The sequence below is a fragment of the Callospermophilus lateralis genome, chromosome 1 (assembly GCF_048772815.1).
Source record: "Callospermophilus lateralis isolate mCalLat2 chromosome 1, mCalLat2.hap1, whole genome shotgun sequence".
Lineage (NCBI taxonomy): Eukaryota > Metazoa > Chordata > Mammalia > Rodentia > Sciuridae > Callospermophilus > Callospermophilus lateralis.
The window spans coordinates 141,339,951-141,356,902 of NC_135305.1; positions in this window are offsets into that span (position 1 = coordinate 141,339,951).

A 16,952-nucleotide genomic window follows, 5' to 3' on the forward strand; every position below is an offset into this window, starting at 1 on the left:
GGTTCTTGGATTAACAGAGCTAGCCCCAAACTGAGAATTTTGAGGCTCAGAACCATTCTTATATTCCCAGAACAATAGTGTCATCCTCTACCTCAGAATTCCCAATTCCCCATTCTGCAGTGGGACAATGACATGACATGAGAAGAACCATTGGGGATTGCAGGGAGCAGAAAGCTGAGGATACCTGAGACTGGGAAGGATGAGCACCCTGTACCCACAGGGAGAGTTTCTGAGGCCTGTGAGGAGAAATGAAGCAGCAGGAAATGAGGGCAAGTCCTTCTCACAGGGAAGCAATTAGAAGGCCTACCTACATGTTTTATCCAAGAGAGAAAAGCCAGGTTCCATGAACACTGAAAAAATGGCCAGCTAGACCCTGACTGCTCTGTCACTGGCAGAATTCAGCTGTCAGTGTATGTCAGTCTGGATCGGGGAGGGTGTGGGCATCTAGAGCTGCAGCTGTAACAGCTGGGGTAATCCCCTGCCTAACCCCTTGAGGATCTCCAGGTTCCAGCCAGACCCAGATTTCCAAATTTCTGAGTGTGGCCACCATGTGAGGATGTGGTCTATGGTGACACATCTGCTGCAGGTGCAGGAGCTGGTGGGGGGAGGGGAGCTGAGTCTGAGCATTGGTATAGCTGGGATGCTATGTTTGGGTACATTCCCTTTTTGTCTCCCTGAGACCTGGGACAGTCCCTGGGGAAAACCACAGCTTCTGGGTCCTGAGTAGTGGGAGAGTCATGCCCATATGGGGATGCCATGGAAGGAGCAGCTGCAGTCCAGACTCCTAGGATGGAACCTGCCACCAGTCGCCAGAATGTGAGGAGTCCAAGGCCAGAGGCAGGAGTGAGACGTGCACCCCAACAGGAGAGAAGCAGAACTGTGTCAGGGAACTCCCAGGGACTCCCCCCTGAACACAGCATGATATATTTTATGCCATCTTGTTTATCTACAAGGCCACTGACATGCGGGGTTTATTAGCCTTCAGCATCAGGCCTTGCCCTCAGAAAAGGAAAAACAACATTGCGGAATGGAAAGATCCAGCCTAGAGATAATGACAGCTGATCCTGATGAGTTGAGGAAAATCATTCAGTCACGATCACTGTCCTTGACTTTATCTCATTCTTCCTTCTCATCATGATCATCATTGAGTCATTGGAAAGTTATTTGAGATAGAGTGATCAAAATTCATCATCTATACTGGGACTTTTCTGGGAGTGGAGAGGACACTAGTAATAATTATATGAGTACAACAGGCACAAATTAGGAAGGTCTGGGAAAACCCAGGATCTAGGCCTAGAGCCCTTCTGCATGGAGCTCCTCTGGTCTAGAGTGGTTCTGTGGAGCTATTACCCTAACAGATTAGGTTTAAGATTTGAAGTAACTAGGCAGGTATTCAGGAAGACCGGCCCTGACCCTAGCACTCACTGCCATGTGTCTGTGTTTATGTTCCCATGGCCTCTCTACAATTCTTCAAGAAGACCAAAGAAGTGAGCATTTCCCTCAGATCACCTGAGATGGAGAATATTCTCATGCTAGGTCTTTTTAAACACTTTTTTGACTCTTGGGGATTTTTCACAACATAATATTTTTGGGAAAGAAGCAGCCTTATGAGACCATGTCAATGCTACTTTGAGAATCATCCAATCTCATGTGTCTGAGGAATCCAGGTTGATTTGAACTATTCCTCATGCATACCTCATTGAGGAGCCTCAAGGGGGAGCTTTGGTTCAAGGTCATGACATGTGGCTTCTTCAGAGCCATAGAAACCTATCGTGAAGAGGGGATGAAGACTGGGATTTCTGTGAGATCTCAAGGATTCAGACAGCAGCAGGGAAATGCTCTGGAAATGAGATTCAAGACAGGGAAACTGACCCACAGATGACAGAAATCCTGGTGAAGAAGCTGATGTGTCAGGAAGAAAGGGCAAAGTCCACTAACATTATGCTGTGTCATTAAATGTCAGTGGGCACTACAGTGGACAGTGACTGTCATCCATACTCCTAGAAGTTCAAATTTCTAGTTGGCTTGAAAACTTTGTTTTGTTCCTGTGAGTTTGGAACTACAGGCTGCGGGCCATGAATACTGTGGGATGAAGGCTATGGGTGTCTCCTCTCCAGACCTGGTGGAGGATATTCTCCTGGTGCCTTTGCAGATCTCACAGGGGGGGTGGAGCAGATGAGAGAATCACCCAGCTCAATTCAGCAGGAGCTGCTGGCTCTGCTTCTCCCTTCCCCAGGAGCCCCAAACAGCCACTTGCTTCCCTTCTCCCAGGCCAGAGCAGCCCTTTACTGCCCCTCTTCTACAGCACCGAGTCTGCTTCCTAGGGCTCCCTGACACCCACATGCTATTCTGGGATATGACTTTGCTGTAGAGGAAGCCAGGCTCTCTTCCCCTTCTGACTCTGAGAACATTATCTCAGCCCAGGGCCTATCAGCTACTGGACTGTGACATACTTCCTCATACATTGAGGTGCCCAGCATAGACCTGCCCTGTGTGGTGGGGATGTTACTCCCTGGGGTCAATATAGGTCTGAGCTGGGTACAGAGATGGGAGCATATGGGTGGGATTAGGTCTGGATCCGATACCTTTAGGCTATGTGGAGCCTGGGCAGACTGTGAATGTCTCTGTGGTCATATGTAAAATGGGCAATCATAGCCCTAGGTATCAGAGTCACTAGAGGGTCAATGAGGTACTGTGACTTGCCCTAAGTGGTCCAGAGCTGTCAGGTGAGGCATCTTATAGATGCTTCTGTTTGTTAAATTTATCCCAACCTTAGTGGGAAATTCCTGTGCTGTGTCAGACATTCCCTGGTTTGCATGGGTTTTGCTGATCTCCAGGAACTTGAGGAGGGGAGAAGTGGTCAGTTCTACATTGTCCCCCACCTACTTGTGAATTTCTCCAGGGTAGGTGGTCCTCATGTCCCTTCACTCAGCACTTGGCCCATACCACAGCTATGCTCACTCATGGCTTGTGGAATGAATGTGTGAGTGAATTAATGATTCAATGAGAGGGTGAATTAATGATTCAATGACAATGGGCCACAAGGATGAGGATATGTGGAGAGAGCCTGGGGATAGGTCACCCCACAACTCACTGTGACCCTGACTGGATCATCCACTTATTGTTGGAGCCTCAGTCCTCTCATCTGGGAAATGGATACAAAAATACCTTGTTTGCTTTGCTTTGTGGACTCACTGAGCCATAGTAGACAGAGGAATCCAGGTCCTCCAACTCCACAGAACTTACAAGAGAGTCCACACAGTCAGCATATTCTTTTGGCATTGTATAGGCACAGCCTGCCTAGGAGGGACAGTGACCCAATATACATGTGGTCTTTAACACCTATGCCACCTAGACTGGCTTGGCCCTTACAGTCAGGCATGGGGCAATATGTAGTCTCCTTGGGTTGGCCTTGGGCCAATGGACCTAGGTGCTCGCCATCTCTGTAGCTGTGGGACTCAGGCGAGCTGCCTTAGCTCTTGGAATCTCTCTCTCCTCATCCACAAGTTGTGGGAGTATAGACATCTGCCTCCAAGGTGGTCTGAATCACATATTATAAAACGTCAGATACCAGCTCAGAGTTCCTCTGAAAGCAACCCTCTGCCAAGGTCACTATGTTGACAGGTGATAGCAGGTGGGATCATATCTGCATCAGAACTGGGAACAACTTTACAGTGAAACAGCAAAAATGGAGGGCTCAGTAAGGAAATCTAGAACCCAGCTGAACCTCTGAGGGACAGGCTCCTAGAGACACAGCCCTTATCACTGGATGCCTGCGTCCACTGGGGACTCAGAATGAATGGTAATCCCATCCTGGGGCAGGGCTGCCACCAGGAGATCCAAATTACCAGCTTCCAGCAGCCATCAAATTCCAGCAAGGCTAAGGGATTGAGCAGGCAAAGAAGCAACATGCCCAGAGTACACAAAGAGCCAGTTTCCAAAAGTCCTGACAGGGCAGCACCAGCATAGAGGACCAGACAGAGGGGCCTAGCAGGTTGAGGAGTTTCAAAATGGTAAGAATGACATGGAGTGTTCAGGGCCAAGATCAACAGAGGAGGACAGTGAAAGAATCCTTGAATGAAGCCACCTGAAGGCCATCAATGCCATGGGAAGTGTAGACAGAGGACGTGGCAGCAGATTCTGTGCTTGAGATGGAAAGGGATGGCATGGAGTCCAGGAGTCCTTAGAGACACGCTGATAATTGTAGGAGCAAGGAAGTGACAGCCCAGAGATCTTCTTCTGACAAATCACTCAGAGTCTCTGGGCCATGATATCTCCATTGTAGACTGAAGATCCTCATAAGATCTTCTTCCAAGAGCACTTTGGTGATAAAGAAGTAGACTCAGGGGGTTATGGGAAGAAAATATCTCAGGGATATGACTGAAATCATAGTCCCTTCCCTGTGATCCTAAACAAAGTAGGGACTGTGGAAGACCAGACATGTGGGCAGGGTTGAGTCTGATATGGTCCCAGAAATACCCAGATTGGGGATGGACAGACACAGAAAGGAAGAGGAATTGGGGAGAAGTCTACCCTGATCCCCACGGAATTAGGATCAAAGCTGAGCTTGACTTGATGAGGTCCCCTAAGAATAGTACTTCCTAATCCTGAAACCTGTGAGTATATTATGGTCTGTAACCATAGGGACCTTGCCAAGGGGATGATGTTAAAGGGCCTGAGAGAAGGATTATTCCAAATTATATGGGTGGTCCAATGTAGGGCAAAGAGGGAGGTGAGAGGTTAGAATAAGAGAAGAAATTTTAGAATAGAAGCAGATGAGAGAGAGAGAGAGAGAGAGAGAGAGAGAGAGAGAGAGAAGGGGAAGAGAGAGAAGAGGGGAGAGGGAGAGGGAGAGAGAAGAGAAGAGAAGGAGAGAGGGGAGAGGGGAATAGAAAACCAGAAAGAGAGATTTGTAGGTGCTGCACAGCTGGCTTTGAAATTGGAGGAAGGGATCAGGAGTCCAGGGATGTGGTATCCTCTAGGAGCTGGAAAATGAAAGGCAATGGTCTCTTCCTGAGTCCCTAAAAGGAGCCTGGCTTCCCAACACCTTGGTTCTAGATCTTCCAGATGCAATTTGGACTTCTGACCTCCAGACCTGGGAGAGAATAAATGCATGATGTTTTGAGCCACTGTCTTGCAGTGATCTATTTCAGCAGCCATAGAAAACTCCCACAGGATTGGGGCACTGATTGTGGCCCCTCCACAGCCCCTTCCCATGGTGACACAGGAATGATCCTAGGCCCTGAGCCCAACCCTGCTAACTTCCATGGTAGAATAAAGAGACTGGAGCTCAGGGACTGCATGAGCAGGGAGGGTGGGGCTGGGCCACAGACTCACCATTCCTTCATGGTCAGAGAGTGGCTGGATCTCCAATCCTGCTAGTCACTGCCTCACAGACAAAGTCCCAATACAGGACCTAGTTTTCCTGCTGATGTCCACAATTGAATGAAATACTCCCAATAAATAATGACTTCCCTGTCACCAAAGGAAGATGGCAGGTGACATTCTATGCCACACACTTTAAAGAATCACTATGCTCTCAGGTCACGAATTGGTCACCTGTGTGTACATCAGAACCGAAGTCCCCTCAGTGCTGAAGCCTCAGATAAAATATCTCCACCTCTAATTGTGGTACAAGATGCCCTGCCTCATTTCCCTCCAGCATTGTCTTAGAAATTATGAGCAGCTATTTCCTTGGGCACACTGGTTTCCTGGGAGTTAGGAGCTCGTTGTTGGCAAGTGTCCAAAGTTCGTGGCAGGCCTTTTCTGTGGCAGTTTCCTTCTTAGCTTCCTCCTATTTCTCTTTTGTACCCACACCTACCATTGGATAAGGAATTGAGGTGGGCTCTGAATTTAAGAGTTTGGGAAGCCAATGGCATTGGTGTGCCTTGAATTCTGTGGACAGTCTTGATCTCAGGAGTGATGGGGTGGTGAATATATGTGGGTAGGAGCTGAGTTGGGCAAAAAGGATGAGGGGATTCTAGGAATCCATCCCAGAAGAGAGGGGCACATTTTGTTGCCCTTGTTTGATGCAAGTGATAAGCTGTCTGTGAGGGTCAGGGTTTGTGGAACTAAGACTTCCAAAACTGTTCAGGCTCTGGGCTCACCCTCCCTCTGCTGCCCAATCCTGAGCATGTCCCCCACCCCTTGCTCCTGTCCTGGCTTGAAATTCTGGCTTTGTGGCCTGGATGCCTATGGCAGTCAGCACAGCACCAAGAGGGTTTCAGCTGGTGAAGCCAGGAAGGTAGAGAGGCAGAATGAGCCCCCCTTCAGTCCTGGGCCTGTGGCCTAGAATTTAGAATTTCTCCTCAAGGGTTCTCAGTCTGTGCATTTGGAAGAAAGGTCAGTAGAAGGAAGGCAGAGAGAGAGAGAGAGAGAGAGAATGTGTGTGTGTCTGTGTGTCTGTGTGTGTGTAGTGGAAGGAGTGAATGAGCAAATGACACCTACCCCAACCCTGTCATAGGGTTACTGAGGGCCCTAGGTACTTGGTTGTGCCTGGTCAGTGAAGTTCATGCCTCCAGGTACCCAGCCTGGTGAGCCCTGACCTCTGACCTTCAGGCAGGCCTGTCCAACCTTCTGTAGCCACCCATGGTATAAGCCTTAAGAACTGTGCACCCTACCTCCTCTCCAGCCTCATGAGTACTCTCTCAGGGGCCAGTCTCTGCACTTCTTAGTGTACTTGACCTGTAGCTAGCTGCACCCACACCCTGATCAAGGTCGCTAGCATCCTCCTTGTGACCAAATTCTAGATGTTGCATTTGCTCACCACCATCTACTCATTCGTCCATTCATTCCTGGTCTGCAGATCCTAGTTAATGAAGGAAAGTGATCTTCCCCTAGGGTTAAGTGCTTTAAAGACTGGAAGTCATAGAGCCACCACTGAAAGCCCAGCCAGAAGGGTGGGCCCACAGCCCCACACCCCTGTATCTCTCTACACCATCTCTGAAGTGCATGGGCTGGTCTGGGTTCCACTACACTGAGTGTTTTTTACTGCAGTTTCTTCTTTTGTCACTGTATTTTAAACATTTGTACATCGGAAACTATTCTTCTTCATCATGATTTACTGGTGCATGTGGAATTCCTTCCAGAAAATGCACCATAATTTATTTATTCAAACCTGCCTTGGCCTCTTATACAGGCCACAGTCATGGAGACAAACTATAGAGATGCAGCTCCTTTCTCATACACATACCCCAGCAGGTTCTCAGTTCCAAGGACGGCCATCTCTGCAGGGGTTGCTTCAGGGCCAGCTTCTCTACTACCCTCTTCACATAGCTTCCAGCCTCATCAGCTTAATCTAATAGTCTTCCCTATCTCTGGTGGAGTCCATGGCCCTGCCCTGCTGTGGGAGGATAGAGACTGAAATGATGGTGCCACTGACCTGCCTGTTTTGATGGCAGTCTGATGCCTTGTTCTGACTGTCTTGTTCTGATGGAGGCTGACCATGGTCCCTGATGACCCTCCTCAGGGTAGCTAGACCCAGGCAGTGGAGCCAGGAGACAGGGGCTATTGGTAGACCTTCCTAAGCAGCCTTGGAGAGCTGCTGAGTGGACAGAAACAAGAGTTCCCAGGTCAGCCCAGTTGGACCTGGCAGGCAGTGAGCCTCATTCACTCTCTGATACATGGACTGGGCTGATCTGGGATGTAGGGGTGTTAAGAACTGACTTAGCCTCATTCAGATAGCCTGTCTCATGCCCAGGGGTGCTCTTTGGCCCTCCAGTCAATACCTCAGCATTCTTAACTGGCCCTCATTAATCACAGTCCATGGAATTGAAGCTCCACTGTTGGTAGATGTCAAACAAGGGTTTTATGGTCAAATTTGGGATCAGTTGGGTTAAATGGTGCTGAAAATATTTCTTTTCTTCTTTTTTTTAGTCTCATAGCTGAATCAGATATTTATTAGGTGTCCATTAAAGCAAAAAGGTTTATTCACATTACCTTTAAAATATGTCTGCAGTTCTCTGATAAATCAGCATAAATTGATTTTGAATAGTTTTCTATCAAACATAAGAACCATTATTTATTTCGGTGTTTAGGAATGCTACTTGCTGGAAGATAAACATTCCTAGGATTTAGTTGTGATTATATACAAAGTGATCAGCAATATAAACCAACATCACAGCTAATTCATTAACAGAAAAATAAATGTCTGATTTTTAGTGCTATTCAACATGCAATATGAGTAGAAGTGTACAGCTTCAGAAAACAATGATATCTTTGTTTATGATTTTTTTCAAGATGAACCCAATATCTTTATTTGTTTATTTATTTGTATGTGCTGATGAGGGTTGAACCCAGTGCCTCTCATGTAAGGGGCAAGTGTTCTACCACTGAGCTATAACCCCAGCCCTGATAATGGTACCTTGTTGAACAAAGATTTAAAGTGTAAGCTGTTGTATTGGTGTAAAATAAACATGCCAGTTTACCATCAATCCCAACCTTTTTCTTGAATGTACTGACCTGAATTTAGAAAGCATCCTTTTTTTTATGTCCCATAAATTTCTTTTTTTTTTTAATTGGTTGTTCAAAACATTACAAAGCTCATGATATATCATCTTTCATACATTTGACTCAAGTAGGTTATGAACTCCCATTTTTACCCCAAATACAAATTGCAGAATCACATTGGTTACACACTCACATTTTTACTTAATGGCATATTAGTGACAGTTGTATTCTGCTACCTTTCCTATCCCCTACTATCCTTCCTCCCCTCCCCTCCCATCTTCCCTCTCTACCACACCTGCTGTTGTTCAATTCACTCCCTTGTTCCCCCCCCTTTCCCCTCACAACCTCTTATATGTAATTTTGTGTAACATTGAGGGTCTCCTACCATTTCCATATGATTTCCCTTCTCTCTCCCTTTCTCTCCCCCCACTCGACTCTGTTTAATAATCTTTTCCTCATGCTTTTCCTCCCTGTTCTGTTCTTAGTTGCTCTCTTTATATCAAAGAAGACATTTGGCATTTGTTTTTTAGGGATTGGCTAGCTTCGCTTAACATAATCTGCTCTAATGCCATCCATTTCCCTGCAAATTCCATGATTTTGTCCTTTTTTAGTGCTGCGTAATACTCCATGGTGTATAAATGCCACTTTTTTTTTTTTTATCCATTCATCTATTGAAGGGCATCTGGGTTGGTTCCACAGTCTAGCTATTGTGAATTGTGCTGCTATGAAAATCGATGTGGCAGTATCCCTGTAGTACGCTCTTTTAAGGTCTTCATGGAATAGTCCGAGAAGGGCAATAGCTGGGTCAAATGGTGGTTCCATTCCCAGCTTTCCCAGAAATCTCCATACTGCTTTCCAAATTGGCTGCACCAATTTGCAGTCCCACCAGCAATGTACAAGAGTACCCTTTTCCCCACATCCTCGCCAGCACTTGTTGTTGTTTGACTTCAGAATGGCTGCCAATCTTACTGGAGTGAGATGGTATCTTAGGGTGGTTTTGATTTGCATTTCTCTGACTGCTAGAGATGGTGAGCATTTTCTCATGTACTTGTTGATTGATTGTATGTCCTCCTCTGATAAGTGTCTGTTCAGGTCCTTGGCCCATTTGTTGATTGGGTTATTTGTTATCTTATTGTTTAATTTTTTGAGTTCTTTGTATACTCTGGATATTAGAGCTCTATCTGAAGTGTGAGGAGTGAAGATTTGTTCCCATGATGTAGGCTCCCTATTTACCTAAAAAACTTTTTAGTTTAAGTAAATCCCATTTGTTGATTCTTGTTATTAACTCTTGTGCTATGGGTGTTCTATTAAGGAATTTAGAGCCCGACCCCACAATATGTAGACCGGAGCCAACTTTTTCTTCTATTAGATGCAGAGTCTCTGATTTGATATCAAGCTCCTTGATCCATTTTGATTTAACTTTTGTGCATGGTGAGAGGAGGGGATTCAGTTTCATTTTGTTGCATATGGATTTCCAGTTTTCCCAACACCATTTGTTGAAGATGCTATCCTTCCTCCATTGCATGCTTTTAGCCCCTTTATCAAATATAAGATAGTTGTAACTTTGTGGATTAGTCTCTGTGTCCTCTATTCTGTACCATTGGTCCACCCGCCTGTTTTGGTACCAGTACCATGCTGTTTTTGTTACTATTGCTCTGTAATATAGTTTGAAATCTGGTATCGCTATACCACCTGATTCACACTTCCTGCTTAGAATTGCTTTTGCTATTCTGGGTCTTTTATTTTTCCACATGAATTTCATGATTGCTTTATCTATTTCTACAAGAAATGCTGTTGGGATTTTGATTGGCATTGCATTAAACCTATAGAGAACTTTTGGTAATATCGCCATTTTGATGATGTTAGTTCTGCCTATCCATGAACAGGGTATATTTTTCCATTTTCTAAGATCTTCTTCTACTTCTCTTTTTAGAGTTCTGTAGTTTTCATTGTATAAATCTTTCACCTCTTGTTAGGTTGATTCCCAAGTATTTTATTTTTTTGAGGATATTGTGAATGGAGTGTTTTTCCTCATTTCCATTTCAGATGTTTTGTCACTGATATACAGGAATGCCTTTGATTTATGCGTGTTGATTTTATATGCTGCCACTTTGCTGAATTCATTTATTAGTTCTAGTAGTTTTTTTGTAGACCCTTTTGGGTCTGCTAGGTATAGAATCATGTCATCTGCAAATAGTGATAATTTAAGTTCTTCTTTTCCTATTTTTATGCCTTTAATTTCTTTTATCTGTCTAATTGCTCTGGCCAGTGTTTCGAGAACTATATTGAATAGCAGTGGTAATAGAGGGCATCCCTGTCTTGTTCCAGATTTTAGAGGGAATGCCTTCAATTTTTCTCCATTCAGAATGATGCTAGCCTGAGGCTTAGCAGAGATAGCTTTTACAATGTCGAGGTAATTTCCTGTTATCCCTAGTTTTTCTAATGTTTTGAACATAAAGGGATGCTGTACTTTGTCGAATGCTTTTTCTGCATCTATTGAGATGATCATATGGTTCTTATCTTTAAGTCTATTGATGTGGTGAATAACATTTATTGATTTCCGTATATTGAACCATCCTTGCATCCCAGGGATGAATCCTACTTGATCATGGTGCACAATTTTTTTTGATGTGCCTTTGTATCCGATTCGCCAGAATTTTATTGAGGATTTTTGCATCTAGGTTCATCAGAGATATTGGTCTGTAGTTTTCTTTCTTTGAGGTGTCTTTGTCTGGTTTCGGAATCAGGGTGATGTTGGCCTCATAGAATGAATTTGGAAGAGCTCCCTCTTTTTCTATTTCCTGAAATAACTTGAAAAGTATTGGTATTAATTCTTCTTTAAAGGTTTTGTAAAACTCTGCTGTATACCCATCCGGTCCTGGGCTTTTCTTGGTTGGTAGTCTTTTGATTGCTTCTTCTATTTCATCCATTGATATTGGTCTGTTCAAATTGTGTGTATCCTCCTGACTCAGTCTGGGCAAATCATATGACTTAAGAAATTTATCGATGTCTTCACTATCTTCTATTTTATTGGAATACAGGTTTTCAAAATAATTTCTAATTGTCTTCTGTATTTCTGTAGTATCTGTTGTGATATTGCCTTTTTCATCCCTTATGTTAGTAATTTGAGTTTTCTCTCTTCTTCTCTTCATTAGCATGGCTAAAGGTCTGTCAATCTTATTTATTTTTTCGAAGAACCAACTTTTAGTTTTGTTAATTTTTTCAATAGTTTTTTTTTGTTTCAATTTCGTTGACTTCCACTCTGATTTTAATTATTTCTTGCCTTCTGCTACATTTGCTGTTGTTTTGCTCTTCCTTTTCTAGGGCTTTGAGATGAAGTGTGAGCTCATTTATTTGTTGGTTTTTCCTTTTTTTGAGGAATGACCTCCAGGCGATGAATTTTCCTCTTAAAACTGCTTTCATTGTGTCCCATAGATTCCGATATGTTGTGTCTGTATTTTCATTTATCTCTAAGAATGTTTTGATTTCCTCCTTTATGTCTTCTGTAACCTATTGATCATTCAGTAACATATTGTTCATTTTCCATATGATGTAGGATTTTTTCTTTTTTCTTTTATCACTGATTTCCAGTTTCATTCCATTATGATCAGATAAAATGTATGGTATTATCTTCACCCCTTTATATTTACTGAGGGTTGCCCTATGGCATAATATATGGTCTATTTTTGGGAAGGAGCCATGTGCTGCTGAGAAAAAAATATATCCATTTGATAATGGTTGATATATTCTATATATGTCAGTTAAGTCTAAGTTATTGATTGTGATATTGAGTTCTATAGTTTCTTTACTCAACTTTTTTCCGGAGGATCTGTCCAATGGTGAGAGAGGTGTGTTGAAGTCACCCATAATTATTGTGTTGTGGTCTATTTGATTCTTGGAACTTGAGGAGAATTTGTTTTATGAATGTCGCAGCACCATTATTTGGTGCATAAATATTGATAATTGTTATGTCTTGTTGGTGAATGGTTCCTTTTAACAGTATATAATGTCCTTCCTTATCCCTTTTGATTAACTTAGTCTTGAAGTCAATTTTATTCAATTTGAGGATGGCCACCCCTGCTTGTTTATGAGGACCATGTGCGTGGTATATTTTTTCCCAACCTTTCACCTTCAGCCTGTGTATGTCTTTTCCAATCAGATGTGTCTCCTGGAGGCAGAATATTGTTGGATTTGTTTTTTTAATCCATGTTACCAGCCTATGTTGCTTTATTGGAGAGTTTAAGCCATTAACGTTTAGAGTTACTATTGATATATGGTTTGTACTTCCAGCCATATTTGATTATTTATCTTTTTTTTTAAATTTAGTTTGTTTCTCCATGATTAGCTTTCCCCCCACTCTCTGTCTTTACCGAGGCACTCCCCACTGATGGTTTTTGTTATAGTTTTTCATTTCTTCCTCGTGTAGTGTTTCGCTCAAGATGCTTTGCAATGCTGGTTTTCTGGCTGCAAATTCTTTTAGCTTTTGTTTATCATGAAAGATTTTTATTTTGTTGTCGGACCTGAAGCTTAGTTTTGCTGGATACAGAATTCTTGGTTGGCATCCATTGTCTTTCAGTGTTTGAAATACGTTGTTCCAGGATCTTCTTGCTTTCAGCGACTGTGATGACAAATCTGTTGTTAACCTTATTGGTTTACCCCTGAATGTAATCTGCCTCCTTTCTCTTGTAGCTTTTTTTTTTTTCTTATAGAAAATGAACCTGGAGGTCCACCAGGCACAACCTCCAGAGCCCTCTAGTATGAATCAGGCACAGCTGATAAAGAAAAGTCTCTGTCCACAACCCCGTTAAATCTCAGAGTGAAGTTACAGTTACTTGCCTTCACCTTGATGGGAGTCAGAGGTGAGAGTTCAGGGCAGAAACTGTCAAACCAGAGGTCACGACCTCAGAATGTAAGATGTCTCTAAGATATAAGGTAATAGCTGATAGGGACTGAAAGGGTGAGCAGAGCCCCAACATTTAGTAGAAATGATGGAGCAAGTGAACAGACATTCAGCCAGCTGCACTCATGGCCACATGCTGGACAGCCCGATGAGGTCCAGAGCTGACGTCCCACCCCTTCTCATCATCTGCCTGATCCTCTGCATCATCCTCACCGCTCTCAGACTCTACAGCCACATATCGACCCTGGTGAGAATGGCGACTTCCTCTTAAGACTGTCTTTTCAACCAGCTATTACATCCAGTCCAGGAGAAGCCTCCATCCATTCCTGACCTGATCACTGCAGTCTGAGTGAGAGAGCATCTGTTTATTTCAACCCTAAGACTTGAGACTCTAAACCTGGCACTTGAGCTGAGCATGCAGAGGGAATGTGTAATAATGAGTCTGGCATGATTAAGTGTTTGCTGTGCTCAGAGTTAACTTAGAATTTTTAGTTTTGAATTTATTATGTGTATTGCAGTGCCCAGGATTAAGGATTATCATTTTCTTGATTAAGAAACTATACAGTGAAGTTGTATTGAGTGATTTGAGTGAATAAAGCATTGAAAAAAGCATTAGTGTGTGAATATGATTTATTTCTCCCCTCCACTGCAGATGCCACACCTTTGCCCATCCCAACACTAGCCAGCTTCCCTTGGTCCCTGCCCAATTCCACAGCATTGTCCCAACAGTAATCTTGTGGGCTTTACAACATGCTTACAGTTGTTCTCTCTGCTTAAATGTACCTGGGTTAGGTTTTTGATACTAAGAACCATGGTTGCCAGTCACAGTGGCACATGCCTGTAATCCCTGTGGCTCAGGAGGCTGAGATAGGAGGATCACGGGTTCAAACTCAGTCTCAGCAATGGCAAGGCACCAAGCTAGTCAGGGAGATCCTGTCTCTAAAATATATACACCATAGTGCTGAGGATGTGGCTCAGTGGTCGAGTGCCCCTGAGTTCAATCCCTGGTACTCACCACAAACCAATGATTGTTGATGTGTGAAAATATGTAGGGTTCAAGTGACCTAAAGGGTAAACACATATGTGAAAATTATACTTCCTAGGCCAAGGCCAAGTACAGCCTGCACTCAGTATCCACAGTGAATTGCTTCCAGGACCCTGCCTTTGTATACCAAACTCTGCACATGTTCAAGGTCAGGTATAAATGATGCAGTGTTTGCATATAATATATGCACATTCTCCTGTGTGCTTTAAACCATCTTGGGGTTCCTTATAACATTTAACACAATGAGAACATTACATAGCAGTTTACACTGTGTTGTTTAGAGAATAATGAAAAAAAATTCTCTATACATTCAGCCCAGATGCACTTATTTTCAACCATATTCAATCCAAGATTGATTGAGTCCAAAAGATGCAGACCCTACAGCCTCAGAGCCCAGACGAGAGACGCAGTAGCACAGAAGTGTGAACAGAGGCAGAAGTGAATAGAGACATCAGTTACAGAAGATGACAAAGAACCAGGAAGAGCAGCCTTGAGTCTTAGAAGCACCGCAGCCCTGATATCTGCTTAGTGTTGGCACAAAGAGACCTACACCCCTGGGGCCACTAAGGGCATTTCTGAGAGACAAATAAGACTAGAAAAATGCAACTGGTAAATTTCATTCAGTGCCTAAGGTTCAGTAATGAAGGGAATTGTGTCTCTATTTTCAATGAAATATTCCAATGTTTCATCTTACCTCAAAACAATAAGCTTCAAAAATCAGGGAACTGAACTAATAGAAAGGCCTAATTGAACTAATAGGAAAGGCCTAATTGCCCAACATGTTGTATAATTAAACTCTTCATTTCCTATAACTTGTATTTACTGAATTTAAAAAAATGCTAGAACTGTGGCTCAGTGTTTTAGTGTCCTTGGGTTCTACTCCTGGTACCAAAGGGTGGGGGAGAGAAAGAGAAAAATAAAAAGTGACTTGGGTACCTCATTCTTTTGCTGAATAAAATTCTGGGGTGGGGAGTTTTAAAAAATGGGCATTGTAGTGGACTCAGTGGGACAACCTCTAATTCCACACACTCAGGAGCTGAGGCAAGAGGATTGCTAGTTCAGGGACATCCTGGGCAATTTATTGATAAACCCTCTCAAAATAAAAAATAAAATGTACTAGGGATGTGGCTCAGTGTTAAAGTACCCCTGGGTTCAATCCCCAGTTCCTCCAAAAAAGGGGGAGTTGGGGATGTGGTTCATTGTGTAACAGGGTTTTTTTTAATGCTTTCACTAAATCCCTTGTGGCTTTGAATTTTACATTTTTTTTCTTTCCCCAAATCTTCTCCCTAACTTCCTCCTCCCTGATCTTTTTGTCCCTGATGTTCTCCTTCCTGGTTTCTGCTCTCTAATCTAATTTTATCAGAATCACCTCTTTAAAAACAACCTGTTCAGTAGTAATCTCTAGGGTATGTAAAAAACTCAAAAAGCTAACCACCAAAAGAAAACCACATAATCCAATCAACAAATGGGCCAAGGACCTGAACAGACACTTCTCAGAAGAGGATATACAATCAATCAACAATATATGAAAAGATGTTCATCACCTCTAGCAATCAGAGAAATGCAAATCAAAACTACTCTAAGATATCATCTCACTCCAGTCAGAATGGCAGCTATTATGAAGACAAACAATAATAAGTGTTGCCGAGGATGTGGGGAACAAGGTACACTTATATATTGCTGGTGGGACTGCAAATTGGTGCAGCCAATATGGAAAGCAATATGGAGATTCCTTGGAAATCTGGGAATGGAATTACCATTTGACAAAGCTATTACTCTCCTCAGACTATACCCAAAGGACTTAAAAACAGCATCCTACAGGAACACAGCCACATCAATGTTTATAGCAGCACAATTCACAATAGCTAAGCTGTGGAGCTAACCTAGATGCCCTTCAGTGGATGAATGGATAAAAAAAATGTGGCATATATACACAATGGAATTTTACTCAGCATTTAAAGAGAATAAAATCATGGCATTTGCAGGTAAATGAATGGCATTGGAGAAGATAATGCTAACTGAAGTTAGAACATCCCCCCAAAACAAATGCTAAATATTTTCCAGGCTTTAAGGAGGCTGACTCATAGTGGGATAGGGTGGGAGACCATGGGAGAAATAGATGAATTCTAGATAGGGCAGAGGAGTGTGAGGAAAAGGGAGGGGCAGGGGATTACCAAGGATGGAGGAATGGGATGGACATCATTATACACATACATGTATGAAGACATGAATTGGTGTCAACATACTTTATATACAACCAGAGATATAAAAAAATGTGCTGTATACGTGTAATAAGAATTGTAATGCATCCTGCTGTCATTTATTTCTTTTTTAAAAAAATAACAACAACCTGTTCCTTTGATAGGCAGAATGACAGTCTTTGGGACAGAAGACCCTCTGTTTTTTTTTAACTACCAAAATAGTAAACAATATCACATTTCTTTCTCTTCAAATGACCAGAGGTCTGGACTTAGTGTCTCTACATGCAGTTTTCCATTGTCCCAATAGTTTTGATTTCTGCTTTGGTTTAGATCATATGAAACTTCTTTCCTTCTGTTT